Below are 15,320 nucleotides of genomic sequence, written 5' to 3' on the forward strand. Positions count from 1 at the left end.
CTTGTTTATATCTTGGGCATACTGCTGAAGAAGTGTGTGATGGTTACTACTGAGTGTCAACTTGATTGGATTCAAGGATGCAAAGTATTGATTCTGGGTATGTCTGTGAGCGTGTTGCCAACGGAGATTACCATTTGAGTCATTGGGCTGGGAAAGGCAGACCCACCCTTAATCTGGGTGGGCACCATCTAATCAGCTGCCAGTGCAGGTAGAATATAAAGCAAGCAGAAAAACATGAAAAGGCTAAACTGTTGGGAGAGCTGGGAACACTTTTACACTGTTGGTGGGAGTGTAAATTAGTTCAGTCATTTCGGAAGACAGTGATTCCTCAAGGATCTAGAACCAGAAATACCATTTGACCCAGCAATCCCATTACTGGGTAGATACCCAAAGGACTGTAAATCATTCTACTATAAAGGCACACGTATATGTATGTTTATTGCAGCACTATTTACAATAGCAAAGACTTGGAACCAATCCAAATGCCCATCAATGGTAGACTAAAGAAAATGTGGCACAGATACACCATGGAATACTATGTAATTATCAAAAGGAATGAATTCATGTTCTTTGCAGGGACATGGGTGAAGCTGGAAACCATTATCCTCAACAAACTAACGCAGGAACAGAAAAGCAAACACCGCATGTTCTCACTCATAAGTGGGAGTTGAACAATAAGAATACATGGACACAGGTAGGGGAACATCACACACTGGGGCCTGTCAGGGGCTGAGGGACAAGTGGAGGGAAAGCATTAGGACAAATACCTAATGCATGCGGAGCTTAAAACCTAGATGCATTGATAGGCACAGCAAACCACAATGGCACATGTATACCTAAGTAATAAAGCTGCACGTTCAGCACATGTATCCCAGAACTTATAGTAAAATATAAATAAATACATGCATGCATACATACATACATAAATTCTAGACTGGTTTAGCCTCCAGCCTGCATCTTTCTCCTGTGCTGGATGCTTCCTGCCCTCAAATATCAGACTCCAAACTCTTCAGCTTTGGGATGGACTGGCTTCCTTGCTCCTCAGCTTGCAGACGGCCGACTGTGGCACCTTGTGATTGTATGAGTTAATGCTACTTAATAAACTCATATATATATATATATATCAGTTATTATATATGTTATATATCAGTTATTATACATATCAGTTATATATATCTGATATATATATCAGAAGGATATATATATATCTGATATATATATATCAAAAGGATATATATATATGTGTATATATATCCCATTAGTTCTGTCCCTCTAGAGAACCCTAATACAAGGAGATTTTCTCTATTGATATAAAATATTTAACTTTGGTAACTTGTGATCTAAATCTCTGGAGACAATTTCAGAGTATAACTGAGAATTTACATAGTACAGATTATTTAAAACATAATTTTTATCTATCACTTATCTATCCAAGTAGATTTTGACCACATTTATCTAAGTAACCCACCTTGCAAACTCATACAGTCCTTTTTTGTTTAGTAACATCTGGGGTTATTTTTAAGTCAAAGTAGAGTTATAGAAACCTGTAAACATCAAAATCTTTATTGTCATACCTCAAACCTCATTTTAATGGTTTATCCACTTTTAGGATTCACTATAGTCTCTAGCATTGAGTAGAGAATGATGTTTGTCTAATCTTAATAGCAAATCCACAATCATATAATAAAGATTTTCCACAACTGAGGAATGATTCTAAAAATGTTGTCAACAATAGGAACATCACTGGAATAAAAACAAAGTCTGCCAGTGTGACATTTACTTATTCTGATATGTGTCTCAATATTTTGAAAACTTACAGAAATGAGGCAAGTCTTTACTGAATTTTTAAAATAATCTCAACTCTATAGAATCCAGTCTAACAGAAACATTGATTTTGTGTGTGTGCCAAGCACAAGATCTACAATTAAAAAAATAGCAGACATAGTATCTATTCCCATTGAGCTTAATACTTAGGAGGAAAACCATAATGTACAGGCATAATTACAAAAAAAAATCATTATAATCATTGTAATTATTTGTGCATATCTCTGAGTATTTTAAAAAGCTCTTAAATCTTTACCTTTTGTTTTTAAGGAAATTCCTCGGATGTTTGAATTCTAATCAGTAGCACATGTATATGATTTTCTGTCTCACAGCAGTTCAGAATTTGCAAACTAGAAGCAATGTGGAAAGAAAAGCTCTGATAGAGGCAGACATATAATAATAGAAGTGATAAGGAATAACTGACAGCAAGGAAGAAAATAAAATTAAAAAGTCTATAGACATATACATGTATCTTAGCTCAATAGTCTCTGTTCTTCAAACTTTTATCTTCGTGAATGAAATTCATTCTTCAAAATAAACCATATCTGGAAGTTAAACAAAAGAAACCCATAAATTGAATGCTACTCTTATGAAGGTAAAAGAGGGACAGGGAAATGTGGTTGAAAGGAATCAAAGTCTTTGATTTATGCCTACTCACATATACTTGGGGCATGCATGTTCCTTAGAGGAGGGGAGATAGGAAGGCACACATGTAAATTTCCACCTCAGTTTGGAAACAGATACTGCAATCCCGGAAAATCTTGCCATAAGAAGAGCCCAGCCAGTAGTTTGACTGCAATTTTATGGGAGACCTCAAGGCAGAGTAATCCAGGCAGGCTGCTCCCAGATCTTGAACCCAAAAAAACGATGACATCGTAAATATTTGCTGTTTTAAGCCACCACTTTGGTTTATTTTGTGCTATCACCGAATACCACAGTCTGGAGGCTAGGAAGTCCATGATGAAGGAGTCAGCACGTTTGCTCTCTGGTTCCAAGATGGCATACTTTGTTGCTGCTTCCTCCAGAGAGGAGGAACAGTGTGTCCTCACACGGTAGAAGGTGGAAGGACCAGGTAAAGGACACTCACTCCTATAAACCCTTTTTAATTGATTCATGAGAGATTTCATGACTAAACACCTCCAAAAGTCCCCATCTCTCAACACTGTTGCATTGGGGATTAAACTTTCAATACATGAATTTTGGAGACACATTGAGACCACAGCTGCCATTAACCTTTGGGGTAAACTTTGGGGTAATGTGATAACTAGTATTTAGAGTCAATTGATTGTCAACAATTATCATGTTAACTTGATAGAAAAGGATACTTTTCAATAATTGGTGGTTCAATAACCATCAATAAATGGTGATTGATATGGTTTCACTGTGTCCCCATCCAAATTGTATCTAGAGCCTTAGCTCTCATAATTCCCCTGTGTTGTGGGAGGGACCTGGTGGGAGATAATTGAATCATGGGGGCAGTTTCGCCATACTGTTCTCGTGGTAGTGAGTAAGTTTCATGAAATCTGATGATTTTATAAGGGGTTTATCCTTTCACTTGGCTTTCACTTGGCTCTCTTTTCTCTCGTCTGTTGTCATGTAAGACATGCCATTCATCTTCCACCATGTTCGTGAGGCCTCCCCAGCCATGTGAAACTGTGAGTCCATTAAACTTTTTCCTTTGTAAATTACCCAGTCTCAGGTATGTCTTTATCAGCAGAGTGAAAACGAACAAATACAGTGGTGCAAAATTAAATGTAAAAAAGTACCCCAAACCCTTCTTCACATCAACAGATAAGATAGACTTGAACGTAAATGCTTAAACTATAAAACTTCCCATAGAAAATATAGAATAATAACTACACAATCTATGGTAACCAAATATTTTAGAATGAATATAAAAATGGCATAAACCAAAAAATTGATAAATAGGAACCCATAGAAATTAAGATCTTCCCTATGTCAAACTTCACTATAAAGACGAAGAAAAGTCAAACCATAGACAGGGAAAAAACATTTACAATTCATATGCTTAACCAAGGATGTATCCTGAATACATCATAGACTCTTGTAACTCAATAATAAAATGTTAAAAAGTGTTATCTGAAACCCAGGTGAAATGCATGTTCTATCACCCGCCTAGTTAGTTATGACTGTATGACTAAGTTCTAGTTTGACTCACAAAAAATATTCTCTGCATAGTTCTCTTATACTTTACTTTTCCTTTTTTTTTTTTTTTCTAGATGCAGATGAGCATGGCAATGTAAGAATATGTCAGAGGCCCCAAGATGAAATGAGCTTAACTCCCTGAAATCCCTGTTAGAAGAGTCTTTCCACTGGTTGGGAACGCTAATTGTATTTTGAGTGAGAAAATAAATTTTTGTTATGGAAATCATTGACTTTGGGGGGCTTATTTGGTGTAATCACTGATGTTATCCTTATGTAATATAGTTGCCTTGCATATTATTCTGTGTTCTTATTGCAGCAACTCAGAATGTTGCAGCAACTCAGAATGTTACAACTTGTGCATTGGAATAAAAAAAGGTTAGTTCCTTTGGAATTTTATGAGTTCCAAGTTTTAAAATATTAAACCATTAGAGCAATTATTTATATTGTAATAACAACGATATTTAGGGAAGACAGACTAAATAAAAGGAGAGCGAAATCTCCTTGGTATTTGCCAGTAATTTATAGGTCAGTTAATTCTCAATAAATCCTGTACAAATGAGAAAATCAAGACTCACAAAAGTTAAATGGCTCTCCCATTCTCATCCAATTAGTAAATTGTGGACACAGAATTTAAACACTAGATATTCTAACTTCAAGTGGTAGGCTTATCACAAGATAATGCTGCTTTTACAGGAAGACAAAATACATGAGCCACGATATTTTCTCCACGTTATTGGAATAAGCAAGGTACATGTGAAGGAGAAAAGCAAATAGATGATAAAAACTGTTAGCATTTTTGAGAATTTTCTTTGTATAGGCACTGTGGTAAATACCTTACTTGCATTAGTTTGATTCATCTTACTACCAGTTTATAAGGTTGTTGCTATTACTCTGCATATTGTGTATAAGAAACTCAGGGTTAGAAGCTGAAGTAAATTCACCAAGATCACAGAGCAGGCAAGTTGAAGAACCAGAATTCACCCTGAGAGTCTCAAGTCAAGTATTTAGCGTCTTAATATTGTGCTATGTAGCTCCCCAGGCCTTAAAACTGAAAAACAGAATTGAACTTTCAGATCTATTGATAATTGCAGAAAATTATCTCAATAGATACCATCATTGTCAAAAACCAAGCTGTTTCATAAGACGTTTTCCAAGCATGTATGACACAATTGCCTTTCTTTTCTGTTCAATTGATTTTATTCACATAATCAGCAATCATTTATCATACTAAGTGCAAGCAGCATGGGGCAGTAGTTTAGGATAAAAGGATTTTAAAGACTTATGCCTTTACTTTTTTCTTTACTCCTTCTCTTATAGAAAAGAATCATAATTTCTCAAAAGAATACTGCTGAGCAATTTATAACGTTTCCTATTATGAGCAGAAAAATGTACTCTATGACAACTTTTAACCAAATGATTTATTTATATATTCGTTTAATTAGCTGAGTACATCGAATTTCTAAAGCAATATTTCTCAATCTTTATTTAAACCATGCATCATCAGCCAAGAATTCTCTTAAGCTCTACATTCTGTAATTTGTATTTTCAGCATTATAATTTTTAAGTTACAAAATAATAGTCTAATATTGCATATGATCTTAAAAATGCATATAAGTCACTCTATCCTACCATATCTCAGAACTCCCATTATCCTTTACTTTTTCATCCTGTCTTTGAAAATCCCTGTTGCAACACCAAAACATTTATTTTAAGGCTGACACATTCTTCTTCTAACTCCATTCTTACCTCCCAGAGCCATATTCAGTCTTTCCCCAACTCTGCCTTTTCCATCTGCTCCCTATATCATGAATTTTTAAATAGTTCTTCAGTATTTAAGCATTTTGCTCATAAAAATCGAGATTTATATCTCTATGATTTTATTCTGCCTTCTGATAGGTAACATTGAAAAAGTTCATTTATTCTTTAGAGGTGTGCTGGGGGTGGGAAGGAAGGACAACAAAGTATAAGCATTCAACCTCTATCCACTTTGTTATACTTTGAGAAAATTAGTAATTCGGCTAATTGATTCTAAATATAATCTACTGAACTTGAATACTATGTTTCCAAAAGGTAACACAAAAAAAAAAAAGAAAGAAAGAATGAAAGAAAGAAAGAAAGAAAGAAAGAAAGAAAGAAAGAAAGAAAGAAAGAAAGAAAGAAAAGAGAACTAGGCTCCCCTGTCTGCCTTTGCAGAAAATAGTTTTTCTAGACCTCAGTTTTCTGTCCTGAACACATGAACTTTTGTGACTTTGCAGATTTAAAAGGCTCTGTTGATTCTTCTGGAATGTGGACTCATGGGTACTAGGAAGATCATCTCTAACACAGGTCGAGGGGTCTTGAATGCTAGTCTTAGAGCTGGGATGTATGAAAAAGACTCAGAATGAAGTGAAGCCATATGCTTCTTTCAAGGAAGAAGGAAACAGTGATAAGAAGGTCAACCTGTGAGATATCACAGACACTGCGGGAAATTCTGCCATAGGGAAAGTGATGAGTGAGCTGATTGAGAGAAAGCGCCTCAGCAGAGGTCTAGAAATGACAGGTATTTGGGAGGAAATGTCTCAGAGGGGGGTGTGGTCATTTTTATAGAGAGAAGAAATAAATACTATCACCCCTCTAACAACATTATAAATTGTCTACTGCTATGTGAGAACTGGGATTTCAGAATTAACTGGAGATGGTCAGGAAACGATTAAAGCACAATTTCAGATTTATATAGTTTTGAATATAGTACTATTCAAAACTATATAAACTATTAAAACCTAGTCAGTTACTGGTTGTGTCTGCTTGTGTCCATTTTTTTATCCTCTCTAAGCTTCAGTTTATTTGTGAAAAAGGGTTTACAAAACTTGTTTCATGGGATTCTTGAGATAAATTAAAGTATGTATAAACATTCCTTGCCAGCTTACAGGAATTAATCATTCAGTGTCAGATATTTTTATAATTAAATAAGGATGTTGTCTAGAAAACGTTACCATAGTATATCTGTCATAGGCCGAGCAGGGAGTAAAGCCCTTAGGTACTACCACCTGAGAAAACAGAGGACAAATCCACAAGAACATTATTCCATTTCCCATCATATGGCAGTTAATAGATACTCATGATGAGGGATTTCTTATTTACAATAAAAATATTTTTAAGCATATCCTTTGGGCCAGGCACTGTTCTGAGGTATCAGGTATTAACATGTTTAATCTTACCTGGTGAAGCACAGTCTATTAACATTTTTATTTTATAGGTGAAAAAAATTGAGGAATGAAAAGACTAAGAATTAGTTCAGGGTCGTTGAGATAAGCATAGCAAAGCTGGAAAAGAAGGAAGCCTAGTTCAAGGACCATTTTAATCATCTTGAAATCATGCCTCTCAGGGTGGCGATACAGGGATAAGTGTATTTCCTAGTTACAAACTCAAACCAGTGAATTAATGTTGTTTTACATTAGTTAAATGTGTGAATTCATAATATCGATAGCCTAATTACACTTCAGTTATCCTTTAAAATGTCAGGAAGTAGCAGGATGAATATGGCCACTCTGCAATTTTAAAATCTGTTTCTAAATCAGTCTTCTGTATCTCAGTAAAGCATCACTGTCAAACAATTTGTTGACTCCCAAATCTAGGTGTCATCCTTAAATTCTCATTTTATCTCACTTTCCCTATTCCAATCCATTAATAACCCTAATAATTCTATCTGAGATCATACCCCAAATCAATATATTTTTCTTGCTCTCCACTACTTCCATCTTAGACAAAACCACCATCAAACTCTCATGCTCACAAGTATAACGTCTTCCCAACTGGTCTCCCTGATAAAGTTCATTCCCTTCACAGCAGCACTAATAATCTAGCCTCTACCTCACTCTATACCCCTTTCTACCTCTCTTCCTCTTACCCCCTACATTTTGTTGACACTGGCTTTTTTATGTTTCTTGAGAAAAAGTTCATTTCCACCTTCAAGCCTGAACTTCGCATTATTCTTGCCTTCATTGTCATTCACCTTTCGGGCTAAATGTCATTACCCTGAAAAGAACTCTCATAACCATGTAATTTGAAGTAAAACAAATAAAATGTCATTACAAAATTACTCTGAGAATTCTCATAGGGATGTACCAATAAAATAGTAGCAACTGTAAGATGCTGTTAATTGCTCATGTGAGTGACAAACATTGAAATAGAAAAAGATTTAACTATCAATCAAGTGGGCGTTGGATTCATTGAGAATTAAAAATTGAATGCTAGTCTCTATATTTGAAACCTACCATGCTCCCTGAAGTTTGATCTGTTTAAAAATGAGAGATTTACTCCGGATCAGCTGTAGGCATGCCTTGATTTGGCTTCAGCAGTGAGAGGTACTCAGCATTAGCCTCGAATTTAGAGAGGTACTTTAGTGCTTTGAAAAGGAGAACAAAAATTGCTTTGCTTCAAAATTGAATATTTCTTTTTGCTCCACTGTCTCCAATGCCCTTTACAGACTTGATTAGACTAAAGAAATAATTGGGGATTAGGAAAAAACACATAACTAGTATAGATGGCAGACAAAGACTACTGTGTTCCCTTCCTTCCTTCCTTATTTTTTCCCCCTTCCTTCCTTCTTTCCTTCCTTTCTTTCAATATAGCCTTAGAAGAGATAAAGTACAAGGAGGGACTTGGGACTCTGTTCATGTGTTTGTTATTAACGAGTTGAGATTTGCCGAAGGGGATTATATAGCAGCTCAAATTGTCCTTTTATCTTCTAATTTTCTTTGGTTTGGAGATAATAGGGACAAACCTAAAGCTGACTAATCCTATTCTGGGGAAGAATCAAGAAGTATCTCATGCTCTCAAGGGTACTTCTCTCATTAATAGCAGTAACAATCTCTACAGTTTATTGTGCATTCTATTCCAGGATTTTGCCAGTGTCTTTTCATGGCATGTTGAATATGTTGCATTTGACATAATCCTCACAATCTTATGAAGTTGATATTATCATTTTTATTTTATAGGCACAAAAACGGAGGCTTCAATCTCTTTTACAGTTTACTCCCAAACACTCAGCTTGTACCTGATGGACTTGTAGGCTGAAACAATTTTATCTGCATTTAAGGCCCTTTATCTTAAGCATTTCATAGTATTGCTTAATATCTGTGCCAATAAACGTGGATTAATTAAAGTTTCCAAAGCTCATTTGTTCATATCTCAAGCATTTTTATATCTAAGAGGTAGGAACCAATAATTGTCTACTTCTACTTGCCTTCCTGAATGCAGGCTATTTCTAGTAATTCACATTTCCTTCTTAGACACAGGATTCCCTTTTGTCTGCTTACTATTTAATTGCTTTTTAATAATTGTTAGAAATCATCTTAAATTTTCCTTCCAGCTCTCTTGAGTTCTCATTTTCTTTTTCCATCCTGTTGTTTGGGGAAGTAGATATTGGATATTTGCTTGCATTCGTTCTTTAAAGAAATAGCTGTTTTTCAAGACAAATATCATATTCAATGGTATTTTAAAAATATTTTACTACTAATACATATACTAGTTGAAAGGGAACTGTATTAGTCCGTTCTCAGGCTGCTAATAAAGACGTACCTGAGACTGGGTAACTCATAAAGGAAAGAGGTCTAATTGACTCACAGTTCAGCATGGCTGTGGAGACTTCAGGAAACTTAAAATCGTGGTGGAAGGGGAAGCAAACACATCCTTCTTCACATGGTGGCAGAAGGAGAAGTGAGAACGAAGTAAGGGAAAAGCCCCTTATAAAACCATCAGATCTCTTGAGAACTAACTCAGTATCACGAGAATAGAATGAGAAAAACCGCTCTTGTGATTCAGTTATCTCCACCTGATCCCTCCCACAACACATGGGGATTATGGGAACTACAGTTTCAGATGAGGTTTAGGTGGGGACACAGCCAAACTATATCAGAAACTGAACAATCTTAGTCAATATTCCTCATTGTAAGGGTCAGAAAATAGTAATACTAAAAAACAAAAAAATCTGTGCAGGGTCTTAACATTAATTGAGGCAGATCTGAAATTAGAAAAATAATAGCCAGTCTCTGTTACTGACCTAAATATTAATGGTTTATACTGATCTTATGCCAGATATATTCTCTGTTTTTTCTTGATATTTCATATACATTCTCAATTTCTGTTCCTTCCCCAGAAAACTTATTTGAAGCCTTTAACCTCTACTCAAGGTTTTTACCACATCAGGTTATTTATTAGTGCAACCTGCCTCTCCATTCCATCTGCAAACTATTGTCTTCTCTAACCCTGTTCTGCTTTTTTTCTTTTTCCTCATAGCACTTATTTTCTATTATGCATTTTACTTTTATTTATCTAAATGCCTGCCTCCTCCTTACCACCAGCATGTTTGGGTAGAAACTTTGTCCATGTTCTTCATCCAAGTGTTCACAGAAGCATTATTCACAATAGCCAAAAAGTGCAAACCATCCAGGTGTAGATCAACTTGTCATTGAACAAAATATGGTCTGTTAACACAATGGAATACCATCTGGCAACAACAACAACAACAAAACAATGAAATACTGACACATGCTACAACATGGATAATTTCAAAAGTCTTATGCTAAGTGAAAGAAGTCAGACCAAAAAAGACCACACGTTGTATGATTACATTTATATTCAGAATAACATAATATACAGAGTTCATAACATATTGCTCAGAATAACATAATGTACAGAGACAAAAGTAGATCATGAATTCCTATGGATGAGAGTGGAAATGAGGATTAACTGTAAACTGGCATAAAGGGTCTTATCAGGGTAATAACTATGTTGAAAAACAGGAGTGCTGTCATGGTTGCACAATGCAGTAAATTTACTAAGCATCATTGACTAGTACACTAAAAATGGGATAAGTTATTAGATATACATAATAATTGATATGTTACATAGTGTAACTTGTGCCTCAATAAAGTTTTTCTAAAAACAGGGTGTTAGTAGAGATTAGTATGGAACAGCAGTATGCCTGAACACTTGATGGTATAGAATAGGATCCTGGAAGCACACTTTTTTACAGACTCCCATCAATGGGTGCAAACAAAAACCTGCAGCCCCTGTTATTGCTCACTGAGTAAAGCCTGCTCATGAATAAGCACCAGCAGATCTTGCAGATCCCATTTCTTTTCAAAGTTTTGAAATTCAATTACAATAATAGGTTGCGGGTAACTCTTCTCTGTGTGTGTGCTGTATACTAAATTCCTTTTTCATTTTGCAAAAGATTTTTCTTGTAATTTCTAGATGTTTACTATGTTTAGGTTTTACTTTTGAGAGGAAATCACAATGTAATCCACAATCTTCTTTGCAAACACCAGCATATATAAAAGAACCAGCATGCAATATCTCTCCACTTTATCCTTTTTCTTTCTGGCCCTAATTCATGGAATGTCTCTTGTTCCTATTCCTATTTGTGCTCAGCTGTAAGCATTTTGATTTTTGATCTTCCTTTTGTTTTTCTTCTCCTATGGCGATAAGAGGTAAATTGGAGTGTGAAGAAATAAATTTAAGGCTCAATGGTTTGGATTTTCTCTCCTTAAAGTGAATCATAAACTCCTTAAAAGAGCTATACTGATTGCGATGGGGGAGATATAACTGGTATCTGTTTCACTATATTAGTGATTGGCAGTATTATATTTAAAAAGTCTATACTATCAACCTCAGAGCAGTTTTTTTTCTTCTAATAATTTATAATGGAGCATTTGCTCCATTATTTATTTACACAACAATTACTTATCAAGCACCTTCTCTGAGTTGAAAATCGCTCTAGGACATAAGGACATAGCAATGAAGAAAACGGACAAAAATTCTTACCCTCATAAAGACTGCATTTTTGTGAGGGTAAGTGGGTGGAGTTTCTGCATTTAGCCCAATAGGCTAAATAGGCCAATAGGCTATTCCCTGCACAATCCTAATACTTTGAATAGCTCTCCTGATTGTCACACAATGTGCCAACCTTGTTAATAAACAAGCAAATGGTCAATAGACAATGATATGGATACTTTGTGTGAAGTACTCTTCTGGGAAATTGGGTTATGTCAATGAACAAGACCAACAAAGATCCTGTTGTTCACAGGGCTTCCATCCAGTTCAGTATTAATATTAGAACATAATTAGTTCTATAAGAAAGAATACATAGTGTAGCTTAAGTGAGGGAAGTTTGCAATATTAAATATATGGTCAGGTTAGATATTTGAACAAAGACTTGAAGAACATAATAGAATTAGCCAAGTAGATATCTGGGGGAAGAAAAAACAAAGTCCCTAATAATGGAGTGTGCCTGGCAGGCTCTGGAAACAGCAAATAGAAAGACCAGTGTTATGGAATTAGGAGGGGGGAAGTGCTAGGAGGTGACCTCAGTGTGACATTAGGAGGCAAGGTCATAGCCTTGTAAACCTATACAGAGATTTTGGATTTTATTCTAAATGAAGTGGGCTCATTGACAGTGATATGATCTGACATATTTTACAACACACTTTGACTGCTACATTGAGCACAGGCTATAGAAGGTCAAGGATAGAAGAAAAGAAGACATGATAGAAATCATCCAAGTCAGTTGTGATAGTGTCTTGGGCCAGAGTGGGTATACTGGAGTTGCGGAGTTGTAGAATTCTGAATAGATTTGTGGCAGGGCCAATAATATTTCTTGTAAATTGTATTTGTGGTTTGCACAAGAGAGAGAAGTCAAGAATGGCTTCCAAGGTTTGGCCCAAACATCTTTTCAGAGATGTTGGCAACAGTTGCAATAACTGTGAGAGGGTATACATTTTCAAGAGAAGATAAAGAGTTCAGTTTCAGATGTCTGTTAGACATCCAAGGGGATGGGTAGAGTAAATAGTTAGATATGTGAGTTTGAAGTTTGAGGGAGGGTTCTTGGTTGAATATAAAAGTGTTGTAGTATTTTGCAGGGTGCAGTGGCTCATGCCTGTAATCCCAGCACTTTGGGAGGCCACGATGGGTGTATCACTTGAGGTAAGGAGTTCAAGACCAGCCTGGCCACCATGGTGAAACCGAATCTCTACTAAAAACACAACAAATTAGCTGGGCATGGTGGTGGGCACCTATAATCTCAGCTACTCAGGAGGCTGAGGTAGGAGAATTACTTGAACCCAGGAGGCAGAGGTTGCAGTGAGCTGATACCACGTCTCTGCACTCCAGCATGGGCAACAGAGCGAGAGTCCATCTCAAAAAAAAAAAAAAAAAGATGCTGTAGTATTTTACAAGGTGGTACATGCAATGGAGAAAAATAAATCAGAGAAAGAATATAGGTAGTTTGTGTATATAATGGAGAGAGAGTTGCAATTTTAAATTGGGACTCACTCAGAAGTCAACAGTTGAGAAGAACAGCAACAACAACAAAACTAAAGTAGGTGAGAGAGTCAGCCACCTAGATATAAGTTGGAAGAATATTCCTGAAGATAGGAGTAAGATGATACAAAAGCTATGTATTGGAAGCTATGAAAGAGACTGATAGGAGGTAAAAGTCAGAAAAGTAATTGTGGACCAGATCACTTGGTGCTTTGTAATCTATTGCAAGGACTTAGGATCTACATTGAGTTAACGGGAAGATAGTGCAGTGAGTTGAGAACATCACTGGTTGAGCCAACTAAAAATTATAATGGTCACTTTGGACTGTGTGTTGACTGTGGACTGAGAATGGCAAGAGTGCAAGAGAACAGTTGGGGAGCTAATGCAACAAACCCCAAAAAAGATGATGTTGTCTTGTAGAAGGTTGGTAGCCCTGTAGGTGCTGATAGCTGTTTGGCTGTAGATATATTTGTAAAGCTAGGGTCTATTCATACAAAGAAGAAGAAGAAAGGTGAGCTATGTACGTTTGACCAAAACGAGGAAATTCGGGAGAACTTTAAAATTTGTTTAATTTTCTAAATAAATATTTGCTGAAATCCAAAAGGTCCCAAGCATTGTCTTAGGACATAAAAAGGAATACATTAGTGATCTAGGCTCCTAATTTGGCAGGGAAGAAAAGCTACTAAGGCATGCAATTCATGGGATGTGGGAAATAGGTTATTAGAGAACACCATGAAAGATACAAGAGCTTTCATTTGAATTAGGATAAGAGTGCATCTGCTCAAACAAAAGTAGCCAAACGTTTCATAACTATCTGTTAAAATTCTACCCGCCCATGAGGACATTTTGTAAGAATTCTGGAAGATTAGGTAAGATTTTAAATAGGTGAATACGGGATTCTGCTTTATTATGTTTTAAGTTGAAGACATAGAAGAGTAATGAAAGACATCAAAAGCCATAAATCAAGGCCTTCACAGTGTGGGAAGCTGAATTTTTTATTTGCTATTCTGTATAGCCCCATTCACTAACCATCAACCACTCTTCCTTCTCAAACTCAATAATACCAATATTACCCAGCCAGCCACCCTCAGTACTTCATAAGCATTCTACTCAACAACTTCCTCACCAACCTTCACCATCTCTACCTCTTCCATCATCAACTTTTACTTTTTAAATATATCCGTGGGTTTATTAATTCATTAAACATGTATTTACCATAATCTATGTGCCAAGTTCTGGGGGGGAAGGGCTAACTGAAATAAAATAAGACAACCCTAATTTCATTAAACTTCCCTCCCTCCCAGAGAAGATGCTTTTAGTTTAGATCCTCATTAGATTTCTCCTGTAAACTAGTTTTTTCTTGGTATCCCTTCTCCTATTCTCTCCACTCCAATCTGTTTCTGTTCTGGCATCAGAGTGACAGTGCTCTCTATATAACATATAAACCTGATCACATTATACCCTTGATTTATTTTAGCACTTTAAAAAATTGCAAATAATACGAATTACTCAAGTTGGCCAAACAAAAATGAGAATTGTTTGATATACACAGCTGAAGGGCCCAAGCATATTTTAGGCTTTAAGAAAAGCCTATCTGAATCTTTGAATGACATAGTGGGACTCAGTCTCTTGCCATTCTTAGCTTTGTTCTGCAACATGTTGGCTTCATTACTAGAAAGGCTCTGTCACATAGCACTGTGTCTGAAGCTTTCTTATTACTGCAACTTTTATTGAATCAATAAATCTGTGGTAAAGGAATGATGCAACTTTCTACTTCATCTTATAAGCAATGATGGTAAGATCTAATTTTCAGTTTTTCTTTTTTTTTTTTTTGGATAAAATAGTCTGATGTTTGTGGAGAAACAAAATTGCCCTGGATACTACTAACAATAAATATCATTTATGGTTCCCTAAGTTTTTAATCTATTATTTCCCAGGGTTTAGATACAAAATATTTTCCTGTTGTTGTGCCACAGTTGTCAAAGGTTAGAAAGGGCTTTTATTCAAATAGCTTCAGTAAGTAGAAAGAG

The sequence above is a fragment of the Rhinopithecus roxellana genome, chromosome 15 (assembly GCF_007565055.1).
Source record: "Rhinopithecus roxellana isolate Shanxi Qingling chromosome 15, ASM756505v1, whole genome shotgun sequence".
NCBI classification, from domain to species: Eukaryota; Metazoa; Chordata; class Mammalia; order Primates; family Cercopithecidae; genus Rhinopithecus; species Rhinopithecus roxellana.